Consider the following 9609-nt stretch of genomic DNA (forward strand, 5'->3'; position numbering starts at 1 on the left):
ATCTGATGATTTGTGTGTTTAAAAAAGAAGTCTGGACTTCCCTGGTAGTCCAAAGGTTAAGAAACGGCCTGACAATGCAGGGGATATGGGTTCAATCCCTGGTCTGGGAGGATCCCACATGGCGAGAGGCAACTAAGCCCGTGAGCCACAACTACTGAGCTTGCATGCCTAGAGCCCGTGCTCTGCAACAAGAGAAGTTACGACAACGAGAAGCCCGCCCACCTCAACAAAGAGTAGCCTTTGCTTGCTGCATCTAGAAAAATCCATCCCATAACAATGAAAGACCCAGTGTATCCAACAGAAAAAAATGTGCATGTTTGATTCCATTATTTCCTGTGCAGAGTTTGTAGCAGTTATATAGAAACAGATATAAACATAATTATACAGAAAGAAACTTCTCCTGCCCAAAATTCCATGTAAATGATATTTTTGAGACCACTTTGGAGATTTGGGCACTAAATGTGGAGATTTCTTTCTAGAGACACCCTCTCAATCCCATGCCTAAAGATCTAGCTAGCTGATACCAAATTCCATTAGAAAGTCACTCTTTGGAGTAAACAAGCATCTCATTTAAAATAAGTGTCTCTTGAAAGATTAAGGCTAAGAGAGCTAACTCTGGACATATATATAAACCCGAGTGAGAGTCCATTTAGTAATCCTCATTCCTCCCCGCTGTGATCTCTATGCTGAGGGATGAAGGATGGAGGCAAGGAATGGACTGACTTGGGAATTCAGGGAAGCAAACTTCTCTGGGAGGGAATTCCCAGTGGGCCCTGGGCAGCCAGGTTGTGATGGGGGAACTGGGTGTGATGCTTGTAAGGGAAAAGGCCCCAGAAGCGAGCAGTGGGGGTAGAAGTGGGAACACATGTCTCTCACAGTTTGAGCCAAGATAGCCCTGTTTAGTCACATAATGTACATCTTAATAAAGAGTCCTGGGATGTTCTTATTCTTAGAGGAATGTTAATTCCTGAACTCCAGGCCAGCCTTTTTTCCCCTCACTTTCTGGCCAGAACACATTGATGGGGCCCATGTCTGTTTTTAAAGCCTCATCTTAGTCCTTATCTCAACCAAGCCCCACAGGACTGGAATCCAAGATGAAGAAACTAAGTTATGAGGAATTTTTAGTTGATTCACCAAAGGCCATATGGTTAGTACCAAGATTTGGTGGTCAGTGCTGCTTCTATCACACCATGTGGTCTATAGGATCAGGGCTGCTATGGGTGGTTGTTCAGCCTGTGCATGCACAAAGGCACCCAGCTGATGGGTGACAGAGCAGCAGGAATCAGGAGTCCTTTTGTAAGTAACAAAAAAGTCTCAAATGTACTAGCTTTATTGTTGCTGTTGTTCAGTCACTAAATCATGTCTGACTCTTTGTGACCCCATGGATTGCAGCACGCCAGGCTTCCTGTCCTTCACTATCTCGTGAAGTTTGTTCAAACTCACATCCATTGAGTCGGTGATGCCATCTAACCATCTCATCCTATGCTGTTCCCTTTTCCTCCTGCCTTCTACCTTTCCCAACATCATGGTCTTTTCCAACAAGTCGGCTCCTCGGTGGCCAAAGTATTGGAACTTCAGCTTCAGCATCAGTCTTTCCAATGAATATTCAGGGTTAATTTCCTTTAGGATTGACTGATTTGATCTCCTTGCAGTCCAAGGGACTCTCAAGAGTCTTTTCCAGAACCACAGTTTAAAAGCATCAATTTTTCAGTGCACAGCCTTCTCCATGGTTCAACTCTCACATACATACATGACTACTAGAAAAACCATAGCTCTGACCATATAGACCTTTGTCGGCAAAGTGATGTCTATGCTTTTTAATACTCTGCCTAGGTTTGTTATAGCTTTCCTTCCAAGGAGCAAGCATCTTTTAATTTCATGGTTGTAGTCACTGTCTGCAGAGATTTTGGAGCCCAAGAAAATAAAATCTGTCACAGTTTCCAATTTTTCCCCTTTCTAGTAACCCTTAATAGACCAGAATTCTTATATTTTTATTTTGTAAAATTGGTGCCTCTAAGGCAGGTTCTAGGCATAAGGAGAATTGGATTTCTCAGCATCTTCCTGAGTGGTTATTCTGTTTCAGTCTTGCCTCTTCCAGTCTCAGAGCCACTGCATGTCACTTCAGCAAGATCTTTGCTTTAACAGCCTTATAGCCTTACAACTTAGAGACTGAGGTACAATGACCTAACAACATACTATATGTTTTTAAAGTATACAATGTGAAATGTTGACATACGTGTGCACCCATGAAACCACCCCACAAAGTGACCAACATGTCCACCCCTCCAAAACTTTCCACCTGGCCCTTTGTAAGCACTCCCATTCCTTCCTCCTAACCCAGGAAACCACCCATCAGCTTTCCGTCCCCACAGGTCAGTTTACATTTTCTAGTATGGTATCCACGGAGTCACACAGTCTGTACTAATTGTTGTTTGGCTTCTTCACCAGCATGATTATTTCGGGCTTTATCCAGGTCCTTCCATGTATCAATGGGGGCTTCCCTGATGGCTCAAACAGCAAAGAATCTGCCTGCAATGCAGGTAACCCAAGTTCAGTCCCTGGGTTGGGAAGATCCCCTGGGGAAAGAAATGGCAACCCACTCCAATATTCTTGCCTGGAGACTTCCATGGACAGAGGAGTCTGGTGGGCTACAGTCCATACAGTCGAAAAGAGTCAGACACGACTGAGTGACTAACACTTACTTACTTCTATGTATCAATGGTTCATTCCTTTCTTACTACTAAGTAGTATTCCATCGTATGTATATGCCACAATTTGTTTATCCCTTCACCTGATGATGAACATTTGGATTGTTTTTAGTTCTATTTTAATGCATTAATTTATTTTAATTAATTAATTTTGGCCATTACAAACAAGGCTGCTAAAAATATTTCTACACAACTCTTTGCATGGACATAGGCATTTATTTTACTTGGGTATATCTCTAGATGAAATAAATGCCTATGGCCATAGAAAGATGATCATCTGCCTGTGAATGCAAGAGGCACGGGTTTGATCCCTGGCTTGGAAAGATCCCCTGGAGAAGGAAATAGCAACCCACTCCGGTATTCTTATCTGGGATATCCATGGACAGAGGAGCGTGGCAGGCTACAGTCCATGGGGTTGCAGAAGAGTTGGACATGACTCGCAACTAAACAACACCAACAATATATCTAGAAGTAGAAAGCCTGGGTCTTATAAAGTGCTTGTTTAACAATTTAAGAAGGTGTCAAACTTTTTCTGGGTATTTGTGCCATTGTACGTCCCCACCAGCAGTGTGTCAGAGGTCTAGTTAATTTACATCTTAACCAACAATTCATAGAGTCAGTCTTTTTAAGTATAGATATACTAATAGGCCTACAAGAGTATCTCTCTGTGGTTTTAACATGCATTTCCATAGTGCATAATGATGTTGAGTATCTTGTCATGCATTTGCTTTTTTTGATAAACTGCATGTTCAAATCTTCTGCTCATTCAAACAATACAGTTGTTTGTTTCCTTTTTGCTGAGCTTAAAGTGAAAGTGAAATGGCTCAGTCATGTCTGACTCTTTGTGACGCCATGGACTGTAACCTACCAGGCTTCTCAGTCCATGGGATTTTCCAGGCAAGAGTACCAGAGTGGGTTGCCATTTCCTTCTCCAGGGGATCTTCCCGACCCAGGGATTAAACCCAGGTCTCCCGCATTGCAGGCACACACTTTACCCTCTGAGCCACCAGGGAAGTCCATTGCTGAGCTTAGGGAGTTATTAATATATTGTGGATATCAGTGGATATCAGTTCTTTATCAGATTTATAAGCATTTTCTTCTGCTCTGTGACTTATCTCTTTATTTTTTAACAGAGTCCTTTGAACAATGTTTCTTAATTTCGATGCAGTCCAATATCAATTTTATATATGTGGTATTCTTTTGCTGTTGAATGTAAAAAAACTCTACCTAACCTGAGATAACAAAGATTTTCTCCTGTGTTTTCTTCTAGAAATTTTGTAATTTTAGTTTTTATGGCTAAATCTCCAATCCGTTTTGACTTACTTTTTGTGGAAGTGGCAGGATTGGACTGGAATTATTTTTTGCATAAGAATATCCAATTGTTTTATCTCTGCTAGTTAAAAACATTATATTTTCTTTCCTGAATTACCTTTACACCTGTGTAAAAAAAAATCAATTGACCTTATCGATGTGAGTTTATTTCTGGACTCCTCTTCTTTTCTATTGATCTTATTGTCCATCTTGACACCAATATCATAGTATTGTAATTATTCTATTCTCTTCCATTGATCTATTTATCTATCTTCATGCCAATAACACACTATCTTATAATTACTGCACTTTTATAATAAATATCAAAATAAGGTAGTGTGCAATCTTTCCTCCTATTTTTCAAAATTGTTTTATTTCCTTGGGTTCTTTATATTTCCAAGTGAATTTTAGCATCAGTTTGCCAAATTATACAAAAAGGATTCTGACTGGGAATCTGTTTTTTTTCCCACAGATTAATTTGGGGAAAATTTGATATATTTGCTATGCTGAGTCATCTGACTCATGAAACTGGTGAATTACTCCATTTATTTAGGTCTTTCATTTTTCTCAGCAACGTTTTATAGTTTGAAGTGTTAAATTCTTAATCATCTTTTCCAGATTTATCCCTAGGAATTTAACATTTTAATGCTATTGTAAATGGAATTTTTAAAAATATCAATAGTGAATCATTTATTAGTAGTACTTAGTAATAACAGATTTTTGCATATTGATTTTACATCCTACAACCTTCCTAAAGTAACTTATTAGTTCTTTTGAGTTTTGTTTTTTTTTTTTCTTTTTGTAAGATTTTCTACATAGATGATAATGTCATCAATGCTTCTTTTCCAATTGTAATGCCATTTTTTTCTTTTTCTTGCTTTACTGATTGATCTGGTTAGAACCTCCATGGACGATACTGAATAGAAGTGGTGAGTGAACATCCATATCTTGTTTCTAATCTTCAGGGGAACATATTCAGTCCTTTGTCATACCTATGAGGGTAGCTATACATTTTGGATAACCTTTATCAAGTAGAGGAATTCCTTTCAATGCTTAGTTTGCTGAATTGCCAATTACACATATATTAGACCACTTGAAGTTGTCCCAGCGTGCACAGATACTGTATATTGTTTCCAGTCTGTCTTCTTTCCAAATTTCATTGTATTTACTTTCTATTGTTACATCTTCAAATTCACTAATCTTTTCCTCTGCAATGTCTAATCTATTTTAATCCCAGAATGGGAAAGACTAGAGATTTCTTCAAGAAAATTAGAGATACCAAGGGAACATTTCATGCAAAGATGGGCTCGATAAAGGACAGAAATTGTAGGGCCCTAACAGAAGAAGGAGATATTAAGAAGAGATGGCAAGAATACACAGAAGAACTGTACAAAAAAAGATCTTCATGACCCAGATAATGACGATGGTGTGATCATCCACCCAGAGCCAGATATCCTGGAATGTGAAGTCAAGTGGGCCTTAGGAAGCATCACTATGAACAAAGCTAGTAGAGGTGATGGAATTCCAGTTGAGCTATTTCAAATCCTGAAAGATGACGCTGCGAAAGTGCTGCACTCAATATGCCAGCAAATTTGGAAAACTCAGCAGGCCACAGGACTGGAAAAAGTCAGTTTTCATTCCAATCCCAAAGAAAGGCAATGCCAAAGAATGCTCAAACTACTGCACAATTGCATTCATCTCACACGCTAGTAAAGTGATGCTTAAAATTCTCCAAGCCAGGCTTTAGCAATACGTGAACCATGAACTTCCAGATGTTCAAGCTGGTTTTAGAAAAGGCAGAGGAACCAGAGATCAAATTGCCAACATCTGCTGGATCATCGAAAAAGCAAGAGAATTCCAGAAAAACATCTGTTTCTGCCTTATTGACTATGCCAAAGCCTTTGACTGTGTGGATCACAATAAACTGTGGAAAATTCTGAAAGAGATGGGAATACCAGACCACCTGACCTGCCTCTTGAGAAACCTATATGCAAGTCAGGAAGCAAGAGTTAGAACTGGACATGGAACAACAGGCTGGTCCCAAATAGGAAAAGGAGTATGTCAAGGCTGTATATTGTCACCCTGCTTATTTAACTTATATGCAGAGTACATCATGTGAAATACTGGGCTGGAGGAAGCACAAACTGGAATCAAGATTGCCGGGAGAAATATCAATAACCTCAGATATGCAGATGACACCACCCTTATGGCAGAAAATGAAGAAGAACTAAAGAGCCTCTTAATGAAAGTGAAAGAGGAGAGTGAAAAAGTTGGCTTAAAGCTCAACATTCAGAAAACGAAGATCATGGCATCTGGTCCCATCACTTCATGGCAAATAGATGGGGAAACAGTGGAAACAATGGCTGACTTTCTTTTGGGGGGCTCCAAAATCACAGCAGATGGTGACTGCAGCCATGAAATTAAAAGACGCTTACTCCTTGGAAGGAAAGTTATGACCAACCTAGAGAGCATATTGAAAAGCAGAGACATTACTTTGCCAACACAGGTCTGTCTAGTCAAGAGTATGGTTTTTCCAGTGGTCATGTATGGATGTAAGAATTGGACTATAAAGAAAGCTGAGTGCTGAAGAATTGATGCTTTTGATCTGTGGTGTTGGAGAACACTCTTGGGAGTCCCTTGGACTGCGAGGAGATCCAGCCAGTCCATTCTAAAGGAGATCAGACCTGGGTGTTCATTGGAAGGACTGATGTTACAGCTGAAACTCCAATACTTTGGCCACCCGATGCGAAGAGCTGACTCATTTGAAAAGACCCTGATGCTTCTGGGAAAGATTGAGGGCAGGAGAAGAAGGGGGATGACAGAGGACGAGATGGTTGGATGGCATCACTGACTCGATGGACATGAGTTTGGGTGGACTCCAGGAGTTGGTGATGGACAGGGAGGCCTGGCGTGCTGCGGTTCTTGGGGTCACAAAGAGTCAGACACGACTGAGTGACTAAACTGAACTGAACTGAACTGGACTAGGTTTCTAGTCTTAAATTCTGTAATCTTCATAGAATTTCAGTTTGTATATCTTCTTTTTAAAAAAAACATTTATTTGTTTGGCTGCACTGGGTCTTAGTTGTGGCACATGGGATCTTTAGTTAAGTCATGCAAACTCTTAGTTGTGGTATGTGGGATCTAGTGCCCTGACCTGGTATTGAACCCAGGCTCCTTGCATTGGGAGCATGGAGTCTCAGCCACTGGACCACCAGAGAAGTCCCTGTATCTTATATTTTCCAAGTCTCTGCTAATTATGCATGATATTTCCTTCAATTTCTTGAACGTATTGAAAACAGATATAATAACTATTAAAGATCTTTAGTAATTCTAACATCTATGTCATTTCCATAGATGTCTATGTGTCAATTTCCATGATCTTATTTCTTCCTTTGATTATGGGTAAAATTTTTCTGTTGCTCTGCATGCCTCGTAATCTAGATTGGATACCAGACACTGTGAATTTTACCCTGTGGGGTGCTGTCTATTTTCTTATTCCTAGAACTATTCTTGAACCCTATTATGGAGCATAGTTAAATTACCTGAAAATGGTTCAGTCTTTTCAAGTTTGCTTTTAAGGTTTGTTAGGCAGAAACAGGGGTTTCCCTGGTGGCTCAGTGGCAAAGATTCTGTCTGCAGTGCAGGAGCCGCAGGAGACAGGAGTTTGTTCCCTGGGTTGGGAAGAACCCCTGGAGGAGGGCATGGCAACCCAGTCCAGTATTCTTGCCTGGAAATTCCCATGGACAGAGGGGCCTCGTGGGCTACAGTCCATGGGGTTGCAAAGAGTTGGACATGACTGAGAGACTTAACACACACACACATAGGCAGAACCAGAGAGAATGGAGCCCAGGTCTAATTTCACCTCATCACCAAGGCAAACACTTTTGGAACCTCCGCTCACAGCTCCATTGATTACGCCTCTTTTGCTCTGGTCTTGTGTGATCTCTGGAAAATGGTTAGTTTCATCTCTTGGGTGCTTCTTCCCCCAGCCTCAGGAGTTTCCACATACACATTTGCTAATAGGCTGCCAGAGGAAGCCCCAGGGAATATCCTCAGGATACTTCTGGAGACTTTCGTCATATGACTCCCTCCTCTCCCAGAGGAGGGAGCCAACTCCAGCCACCTTGGTCTCCCCAGACCCTCAGCTCTGTCTCATCAACTCAGGGAGACCACTGGGATCTGCCTGGGTTTCCCTCCCTGGTCCCGCCTTGGAAACCCTCCTATAGGGCTGGGGGAGTTAGACGGCCCCTGGCTTATATCTCATCTCTCAAGGATCACTGTCCTTTCCTACTTGATGTCCAATGTCTTTCAAACTCTTGTTTCATATGCACTACCTTTGTTACCAGCTATTTTAGATAAGAGGGCAAATATGGCCCTTGTTACTCCATCTTGTCTGCCCTGTTTTTAAAACTATTGCCTTAAATCAAAAGTCACCAGGTTCAGATGCCTCTTTTTTAGAACCTCTTCCCTGTCTAATTTAGCAATTAGTCTAAGCAAGCAGCCAGGGTCTGTGATTAAGAGCAGAAACACTGAGGTTGCACAGCCTAAAGTTTGATATTATTTCATTCTTAATGGTTTGACCTTGAGCAAGTTACTCACTCTCTTCAAGCCCCAGTCTCCTCCTTCATAGTCAGGGAAAGTACCATGAGGGTTACTTTTATGTGTCAGCCTGGCTACGGTGCTCAGGTGTTTGGTCAAACATTAGTCTAGATGTTGCTGTGAGGATATTTTGGAATATGATTAACACTTACAATCAGTTGACTTGAAAGGAAGATTACCCTTGATAATGTGGGTGGGCCTCATCCAATCAGTTGAAGCAAACGTCGAGGTTTCTGGAAGAAGAAGAAATTTGCCTCAAGACCCTAACCCACAAATATTTCCAGGATTTCTGTTCTTCTAGCCTGCCCTGTGGATTTTGGACTCAAGATTGCAAAGTAACTATTGCTTGAGCTTCCAGCCTAACCTACCAGCTTCCCAGTAAATGTCGTATTTACTCATCTCTACAACCATGAGCCCATTCCTTCAATGAATCTCTCTAAGCAAGACACTTGTTGTTGATCAATTATTTTGTTCTCTGTATCTTTCCCATATTCCCCCATCATGTAATTGTGTTTTTGTTTGTATATTTATATTTATTTGGCTGTGCCGGATATTAGCTGTGGCATGCAGGATCTTTCGGAGAAGGCAATGGCACCCCACTCCAGTACTCTTGCCTGGAAAATCCCACGGACGGAGGAGCCTAGTAGGCTGCAGTCCATGAGGTCGCTAAGAGTCAGACACGACTGAGCGACTTCACTTTCACTTTTCACTTTCATGCATTGGAAAAGTAAATTGCAACCCACTCCAGTGTTCTTGCCTGGAGAATCCCAGGGACGGTGGAGCCTGATGGGCTGCCATCTATGGGGTCGCACAGAGTCCGACACGACTGAAGCTACTTAGCAGCAGCAGCAGGAGGAGGAGGATCTTTAGTAGAGGCATGCAAACTCTTAGTTGTGGCATGTGGGATCTACTTGTCCAACCAGGGATTGAATCTGGACCCCCTGCATTAGAAGCATGGAGTCTTAGCTAGTTGACCACCAGGAAAGTTTCC

The 9609-nt window shown here is 41.5% G+C and overlaps 1 long non-coding RNA gene across 3 annotated transcripts in view; it reads right to left on the minus strand.

The window, feature by feature from the left end:
* LOC113903518 overlaps positions 1 to 9181 on the minus strand; it is a 33561-nt gene extending 24380 nt beyond the window's left edge. For all 3 annotated transcript variants that reach the window (XR_003514161.1, XR_003514160.1, XR_003514162.1), the window contains exon 1: positions 8771 to 9181. This is a non-coding gene — a long non-coding RNA (uncharacterized LOC113903518). The remainder of the gene's footprint in view (positions 1 to 8770) is intronic.
* Positions 9182 to 9609: the final 428 nt, after the last annotated feature.

The sequence above is a fragment of the Bos indicus x Bos taurus genome, chromosome 13, assembly GCF_003369695.1.
Source record: "Bos indicus x Bos taurus breed Angus x Brahman F1 hybrid chromosome 13, Bos_hybrid_MaternalHap_v2.0, whole genome shotgun sequence".
In the NCBI taxonomy this organism is placed as follows: Eukaryota; Metazoa; Chordata; class Mammalia; order Artiodactyla; family Bovidae; genus Bos; species Bos indicus x Bos taurus.